The sequence below is a fragment of the Littorina saxatilis genome, linkage group LG12, assembly GCF_037325665.1.
Source record: "Littorina saxatilis isolate snail1 linkage group LG12, US_GU_Lsax_2.0, whole genome shotgun sequence".
NCBI classification, from domain to species: domain Eukaryota; kingdom Metazoa; phylum Mollusca; class Gastropoda; order Littorinimorpha; family Littorinidae; genus Littorina; species Littorina saxatilis.
In genome coordinates, this window is record NC_090256.1 from 76,858,378 (window position 1) to 76,868,780 (window position 10,403).

Genomic DNA, 10,403 nt, shown 5'->3' on the forward strand with positions numbered 1-10,403 from the left:
TTTCTGGGTAGCGCCATACGCTACTTCGCTGTATAATGGCTTAATCCACGGGAATCCTTATTCTGAACGTCATTTTTAGATTGCAGTTCATATCAGAGCCCCAAAGCGCGTCAGAAGTTCGAGACAACTCGGCATAATTGTCTGTGACATCAAACGTAACCTGTTCTTCGCTCTTCTTCCCGTCAAAAAATGTACAGAGCTGCCATCATATGTATATATTTGAGTTCAGTAAGTTTTTGGCAAATGCCTTTTCTTTTTAAGTGTTTTATGACTTTTCCTTGTGCATTTTGCGATTAAAGAGATAAGTTGCAAATTGACCATAAGTCGCCGCGGTAAGTATCAACATTGATTGGGTCTTTGAGAGTGAATGCTTACAATCGTTGTCCTCGGAAACACGAATCCAAAGCCGCGATGGTTCCACACAAAATAATTAGCCTGGTTGGCTTTTACTTTGACAATCCACGTTTCACCTGAAGCTCAAACCCACTCATCACCTCGATTTTTCACATATAAACAGTGTTTTTTTGTTACCCAGCTGGTTATAAATGAAAAATCGTAAAAGTGATGACAACAGTATTTATCTTCATTGTTCCGAGCGCTCAGCAAAAACGCTATATACTAATTATTGACATGCGTGTCAGCTATTTCAAAAATCAGCCACCAAGCGAACGAAACACCATTCAGCCCGGTACATGTATTGTTAGCCCGGTCCTGCTGTTTCTCAAGACGGCACACGTGGGCCACAATTGTTTGGAGAAAAGTCGCCGGAAAGTATGAATACACACGAACAGAGAATCCCTCGAGAGTCGACCAACTGAGTAGAAGTAGCCATTGTTGTCAAGAACCATTGAAAAGTCCAGGGACATTTTGAGACATGAAAGAAGACAAGCTATTTTGTGGCTCGGAAACGGAATGGCTTTGTGGTGAAGAGTTGGTCTTTTGAAGAGATGAAAGTGATAGCTGCTTTCAGGTCGGATTGGCAGAGTAATCTCCGGCTCCGTTCTTTCCTGGGCTATTTTTCTGGGATGGGTTAAAACTTGGCTTTTTTTGTCATAGATTTGAAGATAATGGTTTCGTGATGACTTGTTGTGTGAGCTTACTCAGATTTAATCAAACGGACAGAGCCCGAATCACAAACATAATTTTCCACAGAGCAGTTTTGACAGTAAAACATGTTACATGATCAAAATCGTAAGTAAAAAGCGGAACACAAACAATTTCCGATGATGCTCTTGCAAACAGCGACAACGTGTGCCCACCATTTCAGCACAAATGTTGGGTCCTCGGTGTGTGGTCAGTATCTGAAGTGAAAGCACTCTGTGCAGGTGTGACTGACTATTTGGGTTTAACGTCCTCTTAGACCAACTGGTCTATATTGGGACAGGTATTGGTAATACGTTGAAGATATGGTGTGATACTTTGATTCGAACAAGCCCGCTGTGGCTGTCTTCTTGGACACACCAGCATTGGGTTTGTCTCGTCAAAGTATCGAAATACGATCATGATAATTGGAGACGAGAGATGATGCATGCGTGTTTTCCAAGCCCTGAGACTTTCGCTGTGAACGTGGGATCTTTTTCGTGCGCATGTGTGCACACGTGGGTGTTCGGACACCGAAGAGAGTCTGCACAAAGTTGACTCCGAGAAATAAATCTCTCGCCGAACGTGGGGATCGAACCCACGCTGATAGCGACCAACTGGCTACAAAGCCAGCGCGCTACCAACTGAGCTACGTCCCCGCCCTTTTACAGGTGTGTTGGTGTTGGCTAAACAACGGCTTTGTGTGTGTCGATCGGGGTTGAGGAATGGGGCGTTGTTGGAGGAGGCTGGGGGTGAGAATGGCTCTCCCATCCTCACCTGGCCTTTGGTCAACCCCAACTGACCACTTCACGTGGAGCAAGGGCGATAATGAGTGAATTAAAGCCGGTACCTATTGTCACCTGTGAGTTAATTAAAGCCGGTACCTATTGTTACCTGTGGCAGACTTGTTCGAGTCACAGCAGGCAGGAAAACCAAGATAATCAGTGTTTGTCGTGCTAGCTTCAATTGTTGGTTTGTCAACATGTAAGGGCGGGGATTGTTTGAGAATTGACGGGTTTGTTGTGGCACATTCTCTGTGAAGTATGTTCTGAATATGTCAAATGTTCCAACTTCCAAGATTAGGAATCAGTCACACTGATATGTATTTACCTTCTCTGCGCTTGGTTTATCGACTTTATTGTAAACGGGCTTTTGCTCTGGTTTTTTAATGAGTTTTTTTTTTATCACGTTTGAATTGTGTCTTTATTTGCACAGAAAAGATCAGCGTTTTGATTCGTATCTTGAACATCGCTGTCCTACTTTCCTCTTCGCAAAAATTCTTCTCAACTTGTCTCGTACCTTTAGGGAAGAAATTTAAGCGAACATACAACGCATTATCCATCAGTTCACCGCCTTACACCAATAACAGGCGGCAATGTCTGCAGCCATCCAGCACACACACACAAAAGTAAATCTAGTGGTTTAACATTCACAGTCCTTCATGCCACGATTACAATGTTATGCCGGTGGTGTTAGCACCTGCATGGAATGCTGGGAGGTCGGAGGTCAGTGGAAGATTCCATTCACAGGCCCAGCGGGGTGACACAGGTGGGCGGGGGAGACGCATACCTCCCGAGTCATTGCATCGTCTTGGCCCCCCGCGGGGACCGTGCATCGCTCCAAAGGTTAGGAGCGAAAGGAGAGAACGTAAGAAAGAGGAAAAAAAACTGTGCACACAAAAATATTGTCACAATTTGTGTACTCCGATTTAACATTCTATACTGTGTTATTTTAATAAAAAAATAACACCACAGTAACCAGGTTTGGTACATTCTTATTTGATATTTCGACAGCTTGTCTCTGCCTTTTTCAGGATGGCACTTCTTTTGTGCTATTTTATTCAAATTGTGCAGGCAGTTGGCGTGGCTATCTGACACGCTTGTCGGATTGAAGGTTTTCATACTGGTCCTGTTACTGCTGTTCTAATGATGGTATCCCTGGAATCGACCCAACTAAACCGACTTGTGCATGGTTTCAACCAATAAAACTGAGAGGGAATTCAGAATAGGCAAAATTCAGCAACTGGCATACGCGGGAAAAACGTTCTATATAGCTATTCTGATGAACACGTGGGGGAATTCGGGGGCTCTGATTGGATGGCCTCTTCCTATTATCAAAGCATAATGCTACGGAAGTCGGCCATTTTTCTCAATATCCAAAAGCATATTGACGAAAATGGCCGACTTTCTTATCTCGTAACTCCACACCGTAAATATAACAAAGACGCATGGTTCCAGTTTACCCATCTGTACCACGGCGATGTTTTTATCGACAACAGCATACACTGACAACTTAAAAAGCTGTTTCAACAACTGTGTTGTGAAATCGAATGCACTTGGAGTCAGTTTTTCTTCCAAAGTCAGAAAGCGTGTAGCGGTGTGCATGTCTGCGCGAACATGATGCGCGTAAGAAGTTTGTCTGCTATCAAAACCTGAGATCAACGCATCGACGCAAAAACTGTCATTTTGTAAGTTTGGAACAACAAATCAAGGTCATAACAGCTATATAATCGCTATTGTGTTTTCAGCGTAGCAATAGGGTCCGATATTTAGACTCGAACAAGTATAATGCGACTCGTCTTCGACTCGTCGGCATTATACTTGTCTCGTCTAAATATCGGACCCTATTGCTACGCTGAAAACACCGTGAATAGCTGTTAATCAATACCTATTCAGAACAGTTTGTTTTGTATGGTTATCTTGCGTACTTCCTGTGTCACGCCGTTCTGACTGATGCATGTGTTAACCGTATAGCCTCAAGTAAAACATTGAGAGAAAAGAACCAACATAGGCCAAATTTAATCATCAACTTTCACAGACGGGAAGAACGTCCTTCCAGTTATCGATTCAGAACAGAATTTTTTTATTTTTTTATTATGGCTTTACATATCTTCTTGTTTTATGCCTTTCCGACTGATGCACGTGTTACACGTCTAAGTTTTTGCTTCAATGTTGAGGGGGGACACAAATGGCGCTGTTTTTCAACAATGGCCAGGTGCACTGCTTTAATTTGTTACGACAGCATACAAGAGGTCATTTAAGTTGAAAAGAGTCACAGTATTTTTGTGTGTGCACAGTTTATATTCAAAAAGTGTATTAAAGAAGTGTAAAAAATTGTGAAAGAAGGGAACAGCTAAGAGAATAACTAACGAAAATGAAAAATGTTCCATGTCATCTGTAGGAAGAGGAACATAGTCCTCTGCAGCTTTCATCTTCAAGACAAAAACATTGTTGTTTCCAAGGTCATGCTGTATTTGCACTTTTTTTTCTGTAATTACACCATCTGTGACGTTGTTCGTGCAAATCCTTCATACTTCACATCCCCGTCTCCTCACCCAAGTTGGGTTTTCTTTTCTTCTTTTTTCTGCAAAGTATATCACAGCAAAGCGGAGCAACTCGTAGGTGTTCATGCGAGTTCGCTGCACTTTTCCATTTTAAAGTGCAGAATTTATTCAGCATTATACTTAATGGCTGTTGGGGAGGGAATGAGGGGGGGGGGGCTCAGAGAGAGAGAGAGAGAGAGAGAGAGAGAGAGAGAGAGAGAGAGAGAGAGAGAGAGAGAATGACAATGACAAATTATTAACGAGGGTAATGGCATTAGCAAACAGGTGCTTTTTTACATCCAGCCCGGGAGAGAGAGAGTGAGAGAGAGAGAGAGAGAGAGAGAAAGAGAGAGAGAGAGAGAGAGAGACAGAGACAGAGACAGAAACAGAGACAGAGAGAGGAACTGAAGTTTATTAAAGAAGAGAGAGACACAACGAGAGAGACAGAATGAATACCATTGAATGAATGTTTTTTAATCCTCGAGGATGAAGAGAGAGAGAGAGAGAGAGAGAGAGAGAGAGAGAGAGAGAGAGAGAGAGAGAGAGAGGGAGAGAGAGAGGGAGAGGGGGAGAGAGAGAGAGAGGGAGGGAGAGAGAGAGAGAGAGAGAGAGAGAGGGAGAGAGAGACGGAGAGAGAGAGGGAGAGGGACAGAACATCTGTATTGCTTAAAAGGTTGGAGAGAGAGAGACAGAGTGAGAAAACAACCGGGTATAGATAGGTGCGAAGAACTTTTCTGTACCTGTAAATGATGTGGCAATGAGAGGTGTCCAGGTGTAAACAGGTGTTGTGCTCAACAGGTGAGAGTGCACATGCACAACTGCCGCCCTACCCCAACATGTGTCGGGGAGACAGAGATAAATAATCCCTCCGCACCAAATCCATTTTCTCTACTACACTGTTTTCCTTCCCGTAGCCGCTCCAATTTCCGGAGCTGAAAAGTTGCAAAAGTCTTCTTTGATTAGGCCCAAAAAAATAATAGGTGTGGTTACGGTAACATAGCCCCAAAAAATAGGGTAGGAAGGTAGGCAATCACTTTTTTTTTAAAACTTTTTTTTCTAATGTGTACAAATTAAACCTACTTGACAGGGAAATAAGTGTGCGACTCGGGCGCTTTCGCTTTCATAGCGTTTTCTGCACTCGTTTTCTTGTGTGTTTTTTGTTTTTTTGACAAATGTAATAAAAAGTTATAGGGTCGGCCCCTAAAAATAGGGTAGGTCGGGTTACCGTAACCACACCTTTTTTTTTTAGGCCTTAAAGCCGAGTCCTTCCCGTGGAAGCAATTCTTTTATTCTTTTATTATTTTAATTTTCTAAATTGTTGACTCTTATTCACACAAACCTACTTATTTCTAATACTCAACTTTTTTTAATTTTTTTTATTTTTATAAATGACTCATATACTACAACACATAAAGTTACTTCTACTATTAAACTCTAATTCGACGGGCGAAGTGGCGCAGTGGTAAGACGTCGGCCTCCTAATCGGGAGGTCGTGAGTTCGAATCCCGCCTGGTGGGTTAAGAGTGGAGATTTTTCCGATCTCCCAGGTCAACTTATGTGCAGACCTGCTAGCAGGGTTGTGATCGCTACTTTTTAAAAAAGTAGCCGCTACTTCTCCGCTACTTTAGTAAAATTTGTAGCCGCTACATTTCCGCTACTTTTTTACACAAAGTAGCCGCTACTTTTCCGCTACTTTTCAAAAAGTAGCCGCTACTTTTTCCGCTACTTTTAACTCCACACAAGCAGTAAACACAGAACAAGAAATCAAAGTCAGAATACATTTTATTTACAAAAATCTTTACTAAAAAACAAAAGTTAAAACGATCACGCAGAGCACAGGAGCTTGTATCAAATCGCCGGTCGATCATTATTTACAGTCCACTACTACGACATACTACTACTATATACTACAAGGAATATAACGCAGAGTGCTCCGCACTGCCGACTCGCTCCGTTTCAAGCTTTCTACATCACTTTCTGCACCCCCTTCCCGAACGCACGAAACTCACACACAAACAAAAATGATTAAGCTTTCACTTCATGCAACAAACTCGAAATAACCATTCACCAACTTCGAGAAGTTTGTCAAGAACGGGCTCGGTGTCCACACCACTCCATGAGAGGAACCTGGAGCCTCGACGAATCGAAAGTACAACTCGCGCCGATGTTTTCCGCTTTTCGTACGCTCTCAAGGGTGTACAACATTCTAGCGGCCTGCAATTAGTCCACTACAACTGACGAGTTACACAGCAGCCCCCAAACACGTGAAATGATACACAAAACATTCTCTTTGAGCTTAACATTGCGAAGATCGAATCCCACCGGCAGTTAACCAGGTTCAAAGGCCACAAAAGGTTACATCCGGAGCGGTCCGCAGTAAAAGTTTTACAGCGCATGCTCAGAAAACCGTCTGCTCCGGCATTGGGCGTTCTTCGACCGCCCTTTCGACTTGTCCACTCTAAGAAATGGAAGAAGCACGTGAATTAGTCGAGCTTGGACACAACGTCATTATTCTTGGACAAGCAGGTATGTACACTTCTTAACTTTACTTTTGTTGATGAATAGGCTTTAAACTTACTTGAAGTTTAGATAAAAAGAGAACTTTGACGGTTTACCAGTTTTCGTAACATGAAGACCTGAAGAAATGTTGGCTGTTGTTGATGTTGTTGAAGAAACAGCAAGCTGTAACTTAAAATGTAGTTCATTCCTGGTTTATTATGCCCCCAGGTAAACTCAAGAACCACAATAGGTTTCCAAAACGTAATGTTTGTCTGCAGTGATCGTTTCACTTTGTAAAACGCGGTCGTTATGATTATGGCTCCTCCCACTGTTAGCCCCGCCTCTCCGTCTCTTTGTTAGCGAGAATCAAGATTCAAGATGGCTAAGAAAAGAATTGGTGAAGGAATCGAGTAGCAGCCCCCTGCTTAGTTGACCTACTTTCATGGACAAGCATACGATTCTGACTGGAGGGTTGTAGTGGTGGTTAGTTCAAGAATCAAGACAAGTCAGCTAGTTTTTGGGTGACATCAGTCACTTGTTTTTGTTTGTTTGTTTGTTTGTTTGTTTGTTTGTTTGTTATTAGATTTAAAGATTATATTGTAGACTGTTGCATGGAAAAATGTGTTTTAATGCGTTTTATTGTTGTTTGCTTGTTTTTATAAACTAGCTGTGCTGGAAGGTGAAAGTTGTAGCTTTTTATGTCAACTAAATTATGTGTGCATTGTATTGAAGTATATAGTAGTAGTATGTCGTAGTAGTGGACTGTAAATAATGATCGACCGGCGATTTGATACAAGCTCCTGTGACGCAGAGCAGATTGTTTATCACATCTTTCACACCTTTCACACCTTTCCGCCATTGTATTTGATGAGGACTTTGGCCTCAAAATTACTGCCTGTGTTTTGGTGATCTTGGGACAAACTCTCATGGATTTGACAATGGTGGGTTGCTTTTTTGGCCTCGGCTCTCTTTTCCTCTTTCTTGGTGCTGTTGCATCCTTCACCAATGGATGTTTTCTCTATAAAGAAGAAGGAGAGAAGGATGAGGAAATTTTACTGACAGGGCACCTTGTTGCAAGCATTCGAAATGAAATGACGTAAAATACTGAAGTAAAATACTGAAAACGTAGACATACCTGCAAATGAACCTTCAAGTTGTAGGAAGAGGTTTTTCCACACGAGAACACTTTCGCAGGAGCGCAACCCAACAAGCATTTAAATAAAAACTTGTCTTCCTTCTCCTCGATGAAAGCAAAGCTTGCTAAAAAATTATCCAAAAAACTCGGTAATACACGTCCGGCTGCCATCGTTTGCTCTTGAGAATGAAGTGTGAACTGAGTGTGAATGATCGATCGATCATTGAGTAGGCCTATCGCGATTCAAAACAATGTAACTTCCGGTGTAACTTCCGGTGAGTATTCGCCGAAAACACTCGTTAGCAGCTCATAAATCTGTGACCACGCGATCAACACAAATGTCCCTAAAAGATTACACATGTAGCGGAATTTGTAGCGCAAAATCGCTATTCGCTACAAAAAAATAAGTAGCGCCGCTACTATTTCGCTACTTTTACAACTTTCGAAAAAAAAAGTAGTTTACCGCTATTCGCTACTTTTTTTTGTAGCGGCGCTACATTTTGTAGCGGAAAGTTCCGCTACATCACAACCCTGCCTGCTAGTGACTTAACCCCCTTCGTGTGTACACGCAAGCACAAGACCAAGTGCGCACGGAAAAGATCCTGTAATCCATGTCAGAGTTCGGTGGGTTATAGAAACACGAAAATACCCAGCATGCCTCCCCGAAATCGGCGTATGCTGCCTGAATGGCGGGGTAAAAACGGTCATACACGTAAAAATCCACTCGTGCTAAAACCATGAGTGAACGTGGGAGTCTAGCTAAGCCCATGAACGACGAAGAAGAAGAAGAAGAAAAAAAACCTCTAATTCCATTAATACCCCTAAATCTAACTTCTTTTCATATTCAAATTTCCCAATGGTTATTATCGTAATCACAGTACAATGATTAACTAAATTAATCTGATCACTTTTTACATTTTCATTAAAATAACCAAATAATATTTCTTTTTCCGTGGAACCAATTCGACTCACCATAACGGTGTCATGCCTACTGGCCGAAACGCTACTGGCCGGAACCCTACTGACCGAAACCCTACTGGCCGGAACACTACTGACCGAAACCTACTGACCGTAACCCTACTGACCGTAACCCTACTGAACAAACCCCTACTGGCCGGAACCCTACTGACCGAAACCTACTGACCGAAACCCTACTGGCCGGAACCCTACTGGCCGGAACCCTACTGACCGAAAGCCTACTGACCGAAAGCCTACTGGCCGGAACCCTACTGACCGAAACCTACTGACCTAAACCTATACTGACCGAAACCCTACTGACCGAAACCCTACTGGCCGGAACCCTACTGACCGAAACCCTACTGGCAGGAACCCTACTGGCCGGAACCCTACTGACCGAAACCTACTGACCGAAACCCTACTGACCGAAACCCTACTGACAACACCATGACTGACTGACTGATCTTGTCTTATGTACCCGAATGCATCAAGGGCCTATTAGGGACATGATGTCAGATCTGACAAGGCTGTTAGATAGGATAAGAGCACCCTCCACTTGGAAACGTACCCACACTCAACAGCGTGTGAACTCTCTGTGCAGAGTGGCATGTTTTTTCATTTTTATGAATAACACTTTTAATGGCATTTTGCGAAGTCAATTCATAATAAAATTTTTTAAAAATCGTTCAGCACCGTTAACATAACCTGGCCAGATTGGAGATAATTTTTTACTCCGGAGAAAATATCTCGTGGAGTTAAAATTTCGTGTTACACCGGATTGTTTTTCGCGAAGCACTGTGACTTTCAGCAAATCCGCTGCGTCCTTGCCCATTAAAATTTTAGAGGTCGTGTACACTACCTCATACCTGACCCGGGTGTCACGTGCAATAAGAGCACCCTTTCACGTCACCACACACCAGAACTCAAAATCTGAGGTTGCTTCCTCTGGAGAGTGGGATTTTTGTTTCTGAATTAGCTTTGTTGGATTGACGTTGGTGTCAGTTTAGGAATTATATTCTGCAACATCAAAAACCCAAGTAAAGAAACACATTTATTCAAAAAGGAAACAAGAAATTCAAATGTTAAAATCCCAACAGTGCAAAGGAAACAGCAAGGATATTGATTTTTGGCACTTGTGCAAGTGGAACACTTTTCTTATCCTGTGTAAAAGCATGTAAGGATGTAAGGTGGTTTACAAGTTGGTTTTCACACTAAGGAATGTAAACGTAGATTTCAAAAATCTTGCGTGTCTGCAGGTCACTTTTTGAGTCGCTTTCTAAAAAAAAAGAAAATCAAGTATAATGTCCCAAATTGAATCTCTCCGTCAACAGTCCTCCATGTAGTTATGTCCCTTGAACACGGAATGAATCGATTTTCTAAGCCAAAGTTATCGCTTTTCAGCACGATTTT